Source organism: Amblyomma maculatum, chromosome 7 (assembly GCF_055883805.1).
Source record: "Amblyomma maculatum isolate TAMU_Amacu chromosome 7, ASM5588380v1, whole genome shotgun sequence".
Classification (NCBI taxonomy): domain Eukaryota; kingdom Metazoa; phylum Arthropoda; class Arachnida; order Ixodida; family Ixodidae; genus Amblyomma; species Amblyomma maculatum.
The window spans coordinates 115005805-115021021 of record NC_139350.1 but is presented as its reverse complement, the minus strand read 5'-3'; positions in this window follow the sequence as shown (position 1 = coordinate 115021021).

Below are 15217 nucleotides of genomic sequence, written 5' to 3'. Positions count from 1 at the left end.
ATTTTCATGTACCTGGCAGTTGCCATATCTTGGAGGTTTTAACAAACTGTACACAGAAAGCATGCTATACAGCTGCAAGAAAGTTGGTAGACACGGGTGCTCATTTTGCCCACCTGCTTAGCGGATAATACCGAAGAATTTTTCGAGCACATCTTGGTTAAACTTCGCAGTTAAAACATACTTGAAATTGCATTTCTCCAACAGGTACTTGGAAAGGTGCATGCTTGAGAGAATAGTCACTCTTATGCCCTCGGCAGTTGAATTTGACAGAAAATTTCTTTGGTCAATACGTCCTCCCTTCACGTTTTTTTCCCAATCATTGAGCCAATTCAGAAAAGATTCTAGAACAACAAAATCTTGACTGTGCAGTTTTAACCCTTCCTTTGGATGTTTCCGATTCAATGCATCGAACAAATTGTTGATTTTCACAGTAAAATCAGCAGTGCCCTTGACATTCTCTAGACCTGGCGTACCTCTTTTGGAATAGAACTCTAGCCCATTGGCAACGCTAAGGCTGAACAACTGTGTTGCTAGTTTCACTCGCATCTTTTCAGTATTTGTTGGGTTTAGATGTGAGTATGAGAGTTTAGGACAAACCCCCAATTTGCCTTCATGTTTAGTGTCTGCAACGTATAGCTTGTCATAGTGTGACCAGAAAACACGGGTACTATTAACACAAAGCACTTTTTGCTGCAAAAGTCGATTTCGCACGCACTTGACAAGATGTGGTACATCTGAAAAAACATAAACATTCCGCGTCTCACAAGCTGGATTGAGGAAGAAGTTCTTTGTTGCCTCTAGTTCTCCGCTAACGCCAAACTGTTTCCACATGGAGCGGTTTGTTGCGCACCATCGCAAACAATTCCATCAACAAACGCGCCTGCGTCCTCGAGGAGGAGGATAGCCTTTACGATGAGCTCTGCCAACACAGTTCCTTTTGTGGGTCCAGAGCTGGCGAAAACTGCAACGGGTTGGGAATAGTTTTCTCCGAAGGAACGAAATAAAAACACCAGTCCGTGGTCCGCTAGCTTCTCTGGTGCTGTCACACCATCCCCGAAATCTGCAAATCCAGTGTAGGTCATCGTTCTTGCGTTTACTCGCATCTCTTTCCGGACGTAAATCTAATCGAAAATGAGAATACCATGCCGCTGGAAAGTGTCTTTTTTTGCGAGCTTCTTCTTAAAAGCAGCAAAAAAGCGTGGATCAAAACCGCAGTTCACACGTACCATTGACAAGTACTTGTTTATAGTTGAGACACACGGCAGCGGCAATATGTCGTTATCCCTCAAGAATGAGTACGCTGATGGGCTGCGAATGTGAAGAAGCAGGCAGAGTAGTAGCCAATGTTCCGTGTAACGTCGGCCACTTTTGTTCTTGCATTTTGCAGCTGCAATGCACTCTTTAATTGCAGTTGTTTGTCCTTCAGGAATATTCAAGCCACTTAGCTTCTCACTTAGGGTTTCATCAGAAATCGAGGAGAGTTTATTCTTCGCCTGCTTTAGCCGGATCGTGATTGTTCGGAGCCTTTTTCGCAGAGAGTCAACTGACCGTTTCAGCGCATATCGGGCTCTCCTGAAAGCAGCTATGTTATTGGCTCCGGGGACAGTCATGCGGAAATAGCGAGGACGTTTTTTTTCTTTGTTTTTCTCGACCATTCGTTTCTTGTGAATTCGAAGTGTCGTTGGAACACGCTCACAGTATAAGCACACGCTTCCACTGTGTTTGAGAATCAATGCACATTTTTTGTGCCGCCACTGGCCTGTGATGTCAACAAACGCACTTTCAGGCCGGACATTAGGATAGGCTCTAACGTTCGGTCCACCAGAACACAAGCGTGTTTCATTGACGCGGGCAATCAAGGACTCAATATCTTGAAAACAGCTCACCTCGGAAGGAAACCCACAGCAGCGAGGGGCTTCTTTTCCCAGCAGCGCAACTGTAACTTTCAGCTCGCTGTCAATAGAAACTGCTTTTCTTGTAACGACACGGCTTGGAGGAGCAGTGAAGTACTCGCTGTAATCGTTACCTGACGCAGTGTTTGAAAGCAGAGTTGCTGACTTAAGGAAATGCAATTCTGCATACACAACTGTTTGCACGCCGTCCAAGTCAATTTTATGACAGGCCCACGCAGTGTTCGGGAGTGCTAGGCTATCTGCCGCTTCGAAAATCGCAGAGAACGCATTTGAAGAAAGCATCGTTGGAAGTGCTACAGGAACAACAGCCTCACTCAGTGGATTTGGCGGCTCCGACGGCATGTCACCGGCGTCAGTAGCAGTTGCAGATACAGGGCAGTCAGACATTACACGGAGTTTTTTCCTAGCTGCAGGCGGTTGGCGGTTCGCGGGTTCTTTCCTTTTTCTCTCCTCCTTCGACATGTAGCTAGGACAACCGGGGAATTTCGTAGGGACTGCGTCCTTCGCCAGGCTAGCTCTTCGCGGCGCACTAACCAGCACATGCTCTTTGTAAACAGCATCCCAAGTCCGTGTAATATATTTTAGGTCAAAATGTTTTTCGCAGACGTAGTCCGTTGCCTGCAATACACGGTCTTTACGGGGAATAGCGTGGCGCCATACCTTCAAGCGTTCCTCTTCTTTCGGAGCTGCAAAGAGCGATACTTTGTCGGCACAGCTCTGGTACCCGGAGTTGCACCGGGGCACAAAGCACTTTTTCCCCATTTCGCTTGCCTTCAAAGAGACGACTTGACTACACGCAAGAAAAAGATAATCCTTGGCAACCAAAGCACCACCACATAAGTGAAATCATCACGAGCAAAGCAGTACACAAGCGGGAAAAGCAAGCGCAAAAGCCGCACACTACGAACTCAGCGTAAGGCGCCAAGCCCCCTAAAGCCCCCTCGGCCCTAATGCCATCTAGTGGCGTGGGAGGGAAATGGGTACTGATTTTCCTCTCCGGCCGCCGTATGAACGGCGCAGTGAGCTGTATCACCTGAAATATTTCTTACACCGTGGTGTGGACCACTGCCGTACAGTGAATGTTTCACGTAACAATATATTAGCTAGTTGTAGATCAAACAGTCGTGTGAACTTCCTGTGAGTCCATACTGCAATAGCAAGCTCAAAAACGGCTGCCTGTTCCAACTTTATTGGTGCTTCAAGTAAAATATTTATTCTGGTTGTTCATTATCTCCCGTTCCTACATTAGTTACTTCTCTGAAACTGAATGGAATACGTTATTGATCACTGTTTAATGTTCTGGAGCAATATTTATTTATGGTAAAGACTCATAACATATTCATATTATTGGCTATAGCGCATAATATATCATCAAATGCAGGCCTATAATCTTCCATGATATGAGCCTTTCATAGTTCTCATTACTTAAAAATCCAGCTACGATATACATTCGAGACACACCCAGCTGCATGTTACCGGTCGAGTTTATGCACCCATCCGGATTGTATCTGTGCACATTAAAATCCCCTATTATAATTATCTCTACCTAGGTGGTGGATTTCACTACCTATACATTCTACCATCCTTTTCTTGCTTTCCTCTTCCATTCTTAATACGGCTACAATAATATAAAGAATGCTTGTTCCTCTCGAATTTGTCTTTAATTCTATTCATAACTCCTGTTTAAGTATTTGCCACTTCATAGACTGAGGGATGAATACATCATCTTCTCTCACTCATGATACCCTTAACTGTTTCAATATTGGCATACATACACTTACCACTGCGAGGTTGCTCCTTGTCTCTAAGATGTGTGTTCACAAAATCATCCTTAATAAAAATAAGCCGTATTCAAGGAAGCCTGATCTTAAAAGAACCGCAATGGTCAATGCTGCTCCTGTTTGCCTGTAAAAAATTGAAACCATGCCAGGAGTGGCTTTCCTGTTTCCTGTACAGCGCTGATTAGTAGATACCAGGGGCAAGAGTGGACAGGAAGAAGAAATAATGGACACGGATATGCCGTGTTCTGTCTGCTCTTGAACATTTTATCTACTAGTCTTGCATCAAGAAGGCCAACAATATATTCTTCTATACAGCGCTGATACCGATGAGACCGCATGGTTCATTACCGACTTCTTTAGTAGAGTCATCAGATCTTGTGGTACAGCTTCATATCAGTTAGTCGATTATAGAAGAAAAGCTTGTTACGCGAATGTCATCAGCATTAAGAAAGAAACACTCAAGGGCATAACTATAACACAGCGGTGATCTCCGAAATAGGCAGTCTGAGCCACAGTAGGCTACACACTGCACGAAGTAGCTAGGACAAACACACTATCGCTTCATACCGGCCAAATGTAATGAGCACTCCAAGAGGTGTAACAGCTGGTGAAGCATGCAGTACGGAAATGATAAAAAGTTAGGTATTGTTCAATCGTAGCCGAACCTGTTTATACAGCGTTAGCTCTGTTTGTCGTCGCCGCAGGGGTCCAAGGCAGTCGCATAGCGTACTTTCCTTGAAGCCCAGTGTCATCCATAGCGAAGAAGTTAGGATTCAATCGAGAGCAATGAGATCCAGCGATATTAACTGCTCGGTATCAACACCGTGTCGGCGTGCAAGTTTCCATTTTCTCGTTCGGAGCTTAGTTAAGCCACATCAGGTGGTGGGCGTGCGCACTTCCATTAGCCTGAAATGTACCCGTTTTCCAAGTGTGTTGTTGCTATGCGGCATCTCACGGTCAAAGCAAGGCTAAGCTTATGCACAACCTGAAGACCGACATGAACACCGAGTAAAGCTTAAGAGCTGCTAAAGAAATGCAGCGCGTTCTGCACACTATGTTCCGTATTCTTCACTGTGGCCGTTTTAGGTGTGAACCAGGCTAGCTGCAGTGCGTTCAACGATTGGTTCATATAGCTTACAACAGTGAAAGTATTGTCGGAGCTGTATTATTGGTGTCATTGCTCTGGTGACCCATGTGAAGCTAAAAGGCCAATCTGACATTCGTTAGCTTGCTAGATATACTTTTACGTAGTATAAATTACGCATGCGTTGGAACATAAACGAAAACAGAACAAGGATAGAGGTGGAGCCTAGATTGGCAGGCCAAAGCTTCAAGAAGAGGACTGCCTTTGACTGTCAAGACGAAGACAGGTTCTGTTCGCCCAACTCTGGCTTGCAGACGGAGGCTCTGCTTTTACCTTGTCTCGTTTTTCGTTTACTTTGCGTAGATATCATCTTCGTCTCTTTGTACAATATCCGTAATAAATCTAGGACAAAAATATGACGATTGATTAAGTTGGATAATAATAAACGTTTCTCGCATAAAGAAATACGTAATAACGATGTGGGGCATTTAAGGCACGTTTTACCCATCAAAATGGTTCAGCCTGCTTAGAGAGCAATGGATTAACTTTCTACAGTTGTGAAAAGTATGCTGAGTGCGAAAGACCGCTGGACAAGGAGACGTACGACATCGTCTCGGAGGTCTTGGCATAGGGCAGTGGTTGGCGCATTCCGATGGGCGTGCAGAAAATAGTGGTGTGAATTTGTGTGCGGACGCACTGCTTCTCCTTTATTCTTTTTTATTTTTCCTAAAAGTAGCCGTGTTATTTGTGAACTTGTTTCCAATCCGTACGCTTTTGAGCATATCGTCCTAAGCTGTGACGTTATGTAAAAGTCCGCAAAACGTACATATAAAGACCCGCTTTACAAAGACGTACTAACGTGCCTGCGTGACCTAGAAGCAGTTGGTATAATTTGGAGTTGATGGAAGGGCCCTGTGAGCTCGAATCCACTACCCCTGCATGCCCTTTGAGGTGAGGGCCCACAGTTTGCAGCTCCTGCCAAATGGGTTGTGTTACGTGGCCGCTTGACGAAGCGTCACCTTACGAAGAATAGATGCATAGCCGTACGTGTCAGTTAGGTGCCAGCTACAATCCTGCCAGAGCCATGTCCGCGATACTTCACTTGCAACACCGACAGCGGGGAATATATATTTTCTGCAGAACGTGACTATTAGCTCTGCCACGGGAAAAACAGATTCCCAGAGTCGGCCTTTCCACCCCCTATCATAGGAAAGATTGATGTCTTTATTCGAGGCAAGGGAATATTACAGGCCACACCTTCCTTTTCCTGCAAGAAAAAATTCAACCATTAATAAACAATGAAGTGATAAAGATTTCCTAAGTAATAATATCGTTCGCTGGTCCCATAACATACCTAGACACAAGTTTTTTTCTGCAGTTTTATGTTTCTTTCCGTTAAATTTCTTTCAGTATTAACACTTCGGTTTAAATTGTTTCAAGTTTCTTCGGCCTTTGACATTAATTATGCATTACCAAAAACAGAGAGAGAAAGGTATTTAACAAAAGAGACAACGGAGAGGACGGCGAGTGGCAGAGAGACCCCGACCTGCAACTGCTTTTCCCAGAGCCATTTGGGCGCACTACAGTAGCTTGCTTTTGTGGACTCAAGCCACGATCATCACCACGTAAGCCGAGAGTTTGAGAACTGTTCTTTGTTTTCTTCCACCTCCCTTATTGTCATCTGATCGGTGCTAGCTGGCGCTTCGCTTAGACGATGTAGCACGCGCCGGAATGCTTTCACTCGATACAACTTTGCACTGATGACTCATTACTCTCAGATAATTATGCACAGACAAGAGAGGTCTCCCAGGGCTCAGTGCTCTCTTCACTCCTTTTTAATATAATAATGTGCGCTGTTACGGTTCATCCTGATGTCACTATATAAGTATATACAGATGACATAAGATTCGTCACCTCCGCAAATCATATTCATGCCCTCTATCGTTCACTACAGCACTTGAGGCCTGGTTTTGACAAAATTAAGTTGCCTTTAAATGAGTGCAAAAGTAGTGTGCCGAAACCCCCTTATATTTTCGTTAAACTACCTCTCAGAGGTCACACCTCAAGAGGAATCTGTGAGGTATTTAGGCAATACGCATTTTCTAGTATCGATCTGAGGCCTCACATCAAGTTTGATGTTCCGAAAGGTGAGCATGCACTTTGTAGGCTCATATTGGTAACAGTAAATTTCGAATGCATCGAGATACTCTTCGGCTTCTGCACAAAGCCTATGTGAGAACGATGCTGAAATTTGGCCGCGTTATTTTTTCTCCTTGTCTCCGAAATATAAGCTGTATCCTTTGCTGCTTTTAGAGCGACGTGCTCTGCGCCTCTGCCAAGGGCTTCCACAATAAGTACCAACCACTGTTCTATATTTGGGGGTCCGCGTTCCGGACCTTAACTCCCGTTTCCTCCTGCTAAGTGTCAGAATATTCTTGCGGTCATATGAGGCTACTCCCAGGGTGGCTGTACCTATTTTTGCGTCAAACCCGGCCTTCTTACTCACTCACCAGTGGTCAAGGTTCCGTTTGCCCTAAGTTGTTTTACGCAAAGCATTTTAGCAAACATGGTGTTAACCTCGGTACTATAACTCCTATTGGTTGCTCAACGTCCATTGTCGATATCAATTTTTTTTCTTTACTTCCATCCTATGTGAAGTACTTACCTTCAAGTCTATTTACAGTCTCCTATCTGATCACATTGAGAAGTTCCGTGAACACACTGTAATCGCCACTGATGCATCTGTGACTGCGTAAAAAGGAGCAATTGCAATCTTTTCAGGCTCTTTTCTGGAGTCTTTCGCTGTGAGTCCCGGATTACACACCGATCTTTTTAGCGGAGTTTATGGCAATCGGGCTTCCACTATCAAAAATTCCTGGCAAAAAGTCAAACATAATTTTTCTACCAGACTCTCTTTTTGTTTTATTGTCACTGGTGTCAGCACGGAACGCTGTTTTCTGGCGCTCACTAAAGTATTTCTTATAAGGATGGGTGAAACAGATACGCTGCATCTGGGTCACCGGTCGCTTCGGCATTTTCCAGAACTAGGCGGCAGACTTTTTGGCTAAATCAGCTCTTGATGCCCCTGCTCCAAGCACCATTCCTAATATCATTGTATTTGTTATGTCCCGTTTTCAGCGTTGTCAATACATAGCCGGCTCATGCAATGATTCTTTGCTATCTACAACAGAATACCAACATCTCACATACTTATGTAAAGTTCATTGAAATCACGGCCGTGTGAGGTAACGCTGCCTCTCATGAGATGCAGGATTCCCCGTCTAAATTTTCACTTATGCAGATGCGGGTTCAGCCATACCAACCTTTGTGAGGCTTGCGGTGAGATTGAAAACATTGAACATCTCTTTCTCGCTTGGCGAAGGATTTGACATGAGAGGAGGGCGCATTCAGAAATTCCAGTAGCCCAATTGGGATTTACGTTGTCGGTCCCGCTTCTACTCTCCTTCGGTGCGAGTGCGAAAGGATTTGCGTTGCCTCAAACTTGTCGGTATTTACTTAACTACTTTTTGGCTACGGACAGTTTCTTGCTTAATGTATTCCAAATTTTCAAATTTTTAGTTTCGTATTTTTTTTCTTTAATTCAGATTTGTGATCTCATATCTTAGTTTTTGTTTAGTTTATAATTAATTTATTACACTAATTCAGCATCTGTAGGACAATTGGAAGTCCACACGGAACACTGGTCAATCCCTGTTCGTGAGTATCGGCCATTTATCAAGGAAGAAGCAGAAGAAGAAGAACTCGCTGGCAACCGACGGTCGATCGTCAAGGCTCTTGATCCGAAATCGGTTGTTCTCACGCTGATTATTCTCTGAAGCCTGGGTCACTCCAACCAAGGTGCGTGTGCTGCCTCCGGGTACCGCTTTTATGATTTGTATGCGCACCTATATCAAAAAGACAGGCTACTGGCCGCGCTGGTGTTCCTTTCGCGTTATGGCTCTGCTGTGGTATCTGAGTATCTGATACGACCTTCATGTCTTCGAATGATGAGTTGCAGTTCTCCGCATATGAGCAATGTACCAGAATAGGCGGCAGCATCGGTAATCGTATGTGCGGTTAAATATACTGAAGCGGCTCAGGCTTTGAAGGGAGGAATGCGAGTTAACTTGACTAGCTGTGTTGTTTAGCTTGGCTTGACATCGCGCAGTAAATGGGAGGAACTTCGGAGTTGCCGCCATCGAGACTCGGGCGCGGCGGCTAGATTTGAATGCGGATGTCTTGTCTCTGTAATAGAGCACTCAGCTACTGGGCCACCACGGCGGATTCTCTTCGGAGCTGCGGTCGCAGTGAATAAGAGTGGCTGTTTTCTAAAAAGCAACTTCTCAGCTCCGTTTATGTATGAATGTGGGGCTTTCTTACAATGTAGGCCCACATTTTTCTCCGAAACCAGGATCAGTGACCATTACAACGTGGTCCCGCGTAATAGCTCGACCTGCTTTTTTATATGTGTATTGTTCACAATAAGTTCCCATACATTATCGCGCATACATTTCATACTGCAGTTCTCAATACTATAGCATTTATTCTTGCAGCCTTATTTCTCAATATATTTCATCCCATTTCAACCAGCGTTGCATGTATATATACATGGTGCTTAAAATTAGACGTCAACAGTTTTTTTATACATGAAATGCATTATACAATTTAGTTTCTTGTGGCATATGGCTCCAAACGAACGCAAACTGTTTGGTTAGAAAAGGATTATAGGGTCGCACTCCCGAAACGACTTACCCTATGAGAGATGCCGTGTGTGACCTACCATGTGTGCAGAAAAAAATTCCTTTTCCTAACGCTAAGTTCAAATTATTCGTAGAGCATGATAACATTCATCATAGCTTCTTTAAAGACGTCTTTCCCTCTGTATATGTCTCTCAATATCGGCGGGACACAAAACCTGTATTTCACTTGGTACCTTTCCTAAATTTTAAAATCATTTCTTACCTGAAAATTTTGTGTTGCTAAATCAAGATGCTGAATTGCGTTTAAAGCAACTGGTTATGAGCGTCCAAGGAAAATAAAATGTATAAATTCAACATGACAAGCGGGATTCGCTTCAATATGAGAGCCCAATAGGTGGTTTAAAATGGTCGAAACGTAAGCAGGTGGAGCCACTGCCTTTGTTTTTCCATCTGCAGTATACTATGGAGAAAGCCAAATCCAGTCAAAACATTTTTCCGGTAAATGTAAAATTTCAACAACTGAACAGATAACAAAATGTACATGAGGCCCAGATGGCGACACTTATTTGCATTAGGGACATTTTGGCGGCTTACAGCCTGTTTGCACATATCTAATTTCATAGATTCCCACCTATGACACATAAAGCATAACATAGGGTGTAAAGTGAGGGCACCGGTCGTTCTAATATGAACAACACGGGTGCGCCCTGGTGTATCAATGCAATTTCTTCAATGGAGACTGGTCAAGGCCTAACGTGGGCTGCCGACAAACATCCGAATGAGTCCCATTTGACACAGATAGAGGAAGCGGATGTTGGACTGCCGATTTTCCTCCAATTTCCAAATGTGCTATTCTGACTCTTTCCCTTGATGGTTTTACTTTGGACCAATGTGGGTTGCCACTCTGGATGAAAGTTTCCTTTTGATTTCGGCGGGCTACTCACATAATAATATGGACCGACGTGGGTTCCAACTTCCACCAGGATGGGTCCAAGTATATTTGCTCAGGTTGTTAGCATATCGTGCCTATGTGGACAATTGATGGGCTTTTGTTAGGATGTGGACAAAAGCAATAAACATCAGGTTAATAGCATCTGAAACTCTTCTGCTCCTATAAAAGTGTTCAGAAAATTAGTCATCAGTTCATGACTTAGACGATCCAGTGTTGGTCGCACGACACGGCGACAAAACTCATTCGACACAGCTGCGCAATGCTTTAGCCATAAACTGAACGTTCCTGACACTACTGAGAGGCGTGCGAGACTGTCATTGAGAAAACAATCACGTGAAGCAAGTAAAGCAATACAATGTCCACGAATACCGTATTACTTGCGTGCCAGACGACATTCGCACCCCACAGGTGTTGACTGCGGGACTGCTAGACTTCGGGACCTTTGTAGTTCGGGCATAAACTGAGTGCGAAACGTCCTATCGTTCCAAAATATCGCGGATAGGCAGCATAGCCTCTTGGCGCCGCCTAATTATAGTACATTGTCCGCTAGGGACGATGAAGCTATGCGGACCCATTGGACTCGAATTATTGGTGCAAGCCAATTTGCTCGCACATAATATCGGCCACACGATCTTAACAGCATTGATATCATGGTAGGTGAACTTAGCATGTCTTTAAAGAACACTTATTGAAAACATGGATACAACAAACACACGGGAGAGCACGTATGCCTAGTTCAACCTCTTATCTTGTGTGTACTAAATAGAACTATAGTTCTATTTATACTACACTACGGAAATTAGTAGGCTCCCTAAACTAGCCTCTCATATATTAACAATTAGGTGTGAGTAATTCCCCCTCATTTCAGAAAAGTTTACAAGGTCGCAATAATCAAGGCGAATGAAATTTCGTTATAATATATAGAAGCTTCCAACTGTTACACAAATCGGCCGTAATAATAATTTAGGGCACATATAACAGAAATAAGGGATGCAAAATTGCATGCAGATAATACTCAGGCAATGCACTGTGTTCAGCCCGCTGTGACCACTGTAGCACAGGCAGCGGCCTTGAAGCGGCAGCTAAATATGCTTTAGTGCTTATTTTTGCAGGGACAGGTCTCGCTTACCTTGAGACAGCACTCATGTCCTTGACCATTCTGACACTAGCAATATGGGGACTCGCGGCGTACATAACTCGATGCAGACAGGGGACCTGTTGTGGTTTTGTGAGGGCATTTAGAATTTGGGCAATCGTTGCAATACCTGCATTAGTCCCTAACAGGACTCTACTACGCAAGAACTATTTGGCACTGCTCTATTTATGCCCCACGGATTCGATATGGTGGTTGCTCGGACTAATGCCGACCAAATAAGCACACACTCAGAATAATGGTTCCTTGTGAGATAACTGACAGCAGATCCAGTAAAGATGGGGTCACTGTGGAAAAGAACTGATGCAGTAGAAATGAAGCCATCCTCATTAGATTGCCTCGGCAAAACTGGGGCCGTGGCGGAAGAAAAAAAAGTCTTGCGTGCCTGCATGCTATCCAAGTCACTTTCTTGTAGGTTACTTGAGGCAGGTGCAGCTTTTATGAGATCACTTTATGGGAAAGCCACCTTTAAGTGCATATGAGGCCGCATAAGCTTTACTGATTTCGCTCATATCAGACGAGATGGGGCTGAACGACTGGCATTCATGCCTACTACCCCCCCCCCCCCCCCCCCCAATGTCCCCAATGTAATATTTGAAGGCGCCTGCTACAGAAAGCTGTGCTCTAACTGCGAAAACGTCATCTAGGTCAACGCAGGCTACCCACACACATTTGCTGAAGTTCCTATATCTGTTTAGCGCTCATGGAAGCACAGTCACGTGTCCGCACGCTGCCTACGTAGGAATAGTTATGTATATGACGGCTAGAAACCCCCTGGATGCGGGTTCGATTCTACACTGGGCATATCAGGGCTCAACACCCTGACACGTGTGCATAATGCTGTCGTGAATTCTCGCTATTCATTATTTGTAATTGTAATTACTGTTATAAATGATTTGTGTACTAATTGTAAGCATGCTCAGTCGGTTCGAAAATTTTCCTTACTTTGGTCATCGCGCTCACGTAATGTTTGCAAATATTACCAGAACATCGAAAGGCGTAACTACCTCTAACATCATGTAACTTGATGTAAAACAACAGTGTGAACAATTTCTAGCATGAAGTCTGTTCAGCGATTAAATAAAGGTGATTTATAGAACAATTCGCAGCATATTTTCTTTTGATGGCCGCGCGAAGGCCGATTTTTAACACTCGCCATTCGTCTTGGTTTCCCACTCTGCCCTCCTCTGCCTTTGTCCTGGCATTGCAGCCTTTAAAGCCTTTCTTCGTGGCTGTAGATCTCCAAGGACTGCTGATGCCAGGCTGCGGCAGTGTGCGTATCACAGCATATTTTGATGGCATCATGCTGTACGTTCCAGAAGAGTTAGCTTAAAAACTTTTATGTCCAGGATGTATACCTCAGCCGGAGGTTTCTGAGAATACCTCTAAAAGCAGCTGCTTCTCATAGAGTTCACGCAAAAGCGCATACCCGAATAATTTTTTTTCTGTTTGAAGGAATGAGCATTTTAGGTATAATTCTTGACTGCTTTTGTGTCTGGGAAGGAGTGTGGTCTTCCTTTGCGGAGGGTGTCAAGGTTCGCGCCCGATTGGCCCAATCATGATTTAGCTTTGCGTTAGCGACGGTATTTTGACTATACAATTATGCTGGACACAATTTGGCACTTGTGCCGCATTTACAAACCACCATTACGAGATATGAGTAATGTGGAGATCTGGTGGTCTTGTATTTTTGACCCAGAGGAACAGAGTTAGTCGTTTTAACTGCGCTTGGAGAGCCACGCTAACGGGGGAGGTTTGCATTTCCAAACCTTTCTATCGCCTGATTTTCTTGCACTGAAGAGCCTTTCTGTGGGAATGGAATCGATGGAAAGCGGCAAACGTAATCGTAAAGCCAAAACCGAGCAAGCCCCTAAAACGGGAAAAACGTATACCCATTCCTTAACCTTGCGTGTTGGGAAATTTATGGAGCACATGGCACAAACGAGACTTGCGTGTTTCATGGAGCAAAGCAACCTATGGGCGGACGAGATGGATGTTTTCCGGCCAGGCTTGGCGCAGAGGACGTGATACTGTGACTAAAACACGAAATATTAGACTAACGATCTGGGAACGTCAAAGTACACATGGGACTAGACCTAACAAAAGCCTTCGACAACGTCAGGCAAGAAGCTATTCTCAGTTGTCTCTAGGAGATCGGAGTGGGATCCAGAATATATGACTACATAAGAGACTTCCTAAGAGATAGAACAGCCTGCGTTAGTTTCCAAGATATTGAGTCTCCCATATTGCAGCTAGGAAGTAGGGGCATACCGCAGGGTCTCTTCTTTCCCAATTCTTCTACAACGTGGCGATAAGGGGTCTCCCAAAAGCGCTGAGTAACATCCTCGAGGGACTCAAATTTAGCATGTACGCGTACGACACCAATCTCTGGAAAAACCAGGGGTCTAATGCGAGCATTGAGAGACAGCTGCAGGCAGCGGCAGACACTGTAGCGGACTACGCGGCTAGTAGGGGGCATTCATGGTCACCGTAGAAATCGTAACTTCTAGTCGTCAACGCAAAATCATTGAGGTGCGAGAAATCGGAGAAATCGATATGAATGTGGGAGGAATTCCGTACCAAAGGTTAACCAAATACGAATCCTAATGCTATACATTCAGGAGAATGGATGCAACGACGGGATACTAAAGATATCAAGGAGAGTAGCCGGGTCGGTTGAAACATCATCACTAAAGAAAGCGCGCACTTTCGACAGGATACAGGGAGTAAGACAGCACAGATTTGGAAATGAATACAATATATTTCAAATACATTTTAGCACATCAATACGCGAACATTTTCTTAAAGTATAAAAATATTGCTGAAGAAAAAAACTTTCCAGAAGTGGCAGTGTGAATGAAGCGTATAATAGTTTAATCACACCACAAGAAATGCATATAGTGCTCTCTGCCGGAAAGCAGACTGCACCAGGGTCTGATAATTGAGTCCCGATGCACTGGCTGCAAAACCTATAGTGGGATCGGGGATTGCTCGTGTTCTAGGCGTCTTCCGAGACTTCTTGCTCCTGTTTACTAGAGTCTTCTTCTCCTCGCTCATTATTCTTCCCTTCTCCTCATCTTTTGAAGCCCAGGGAAACTCGCTGACATGTTTATGGCGTGTACATGCGTTGTAGTGACTAGCGACGATTACGCGAAATTCGCCGCTGACTATCCAGTTGTAGCTTTGGATACAAAAGAGATAGGTGCCTCCACATAGGGTCCTTGGTGCCGCGCAAGTTAGAGGTGCATGTAGAGAGCGCTTTTGCTGCCTATGGCTTATTAACCTGTGTTTTAGATGTGCACTGATGTTACAGCAATAACGTTTTTGAAATAAATTTTACCTAAACAAGAAAAGAAACAAAAAGATTTCGTAATGAAACATGGTGTAATGTCGCCTCACGTCTGCTCTTAAGGTAAAACTTGAGCGCTTTCTAATTTTCATTTAAAAATTATATTTTACTCCCAGAAAGAAGTAGAAGCATCCAAAAATTTTATTATAATTTTAACCATTGGCACATAGTTGCGAGTAACAGAATCCACTGACTAGGCCATGAAGAGCGACCTTTCATAGGCCTGTTTCCTAATCTTCATAGGTCGGAGATAAGACGGTGTGTTTATGTATATGCATGTTAGGT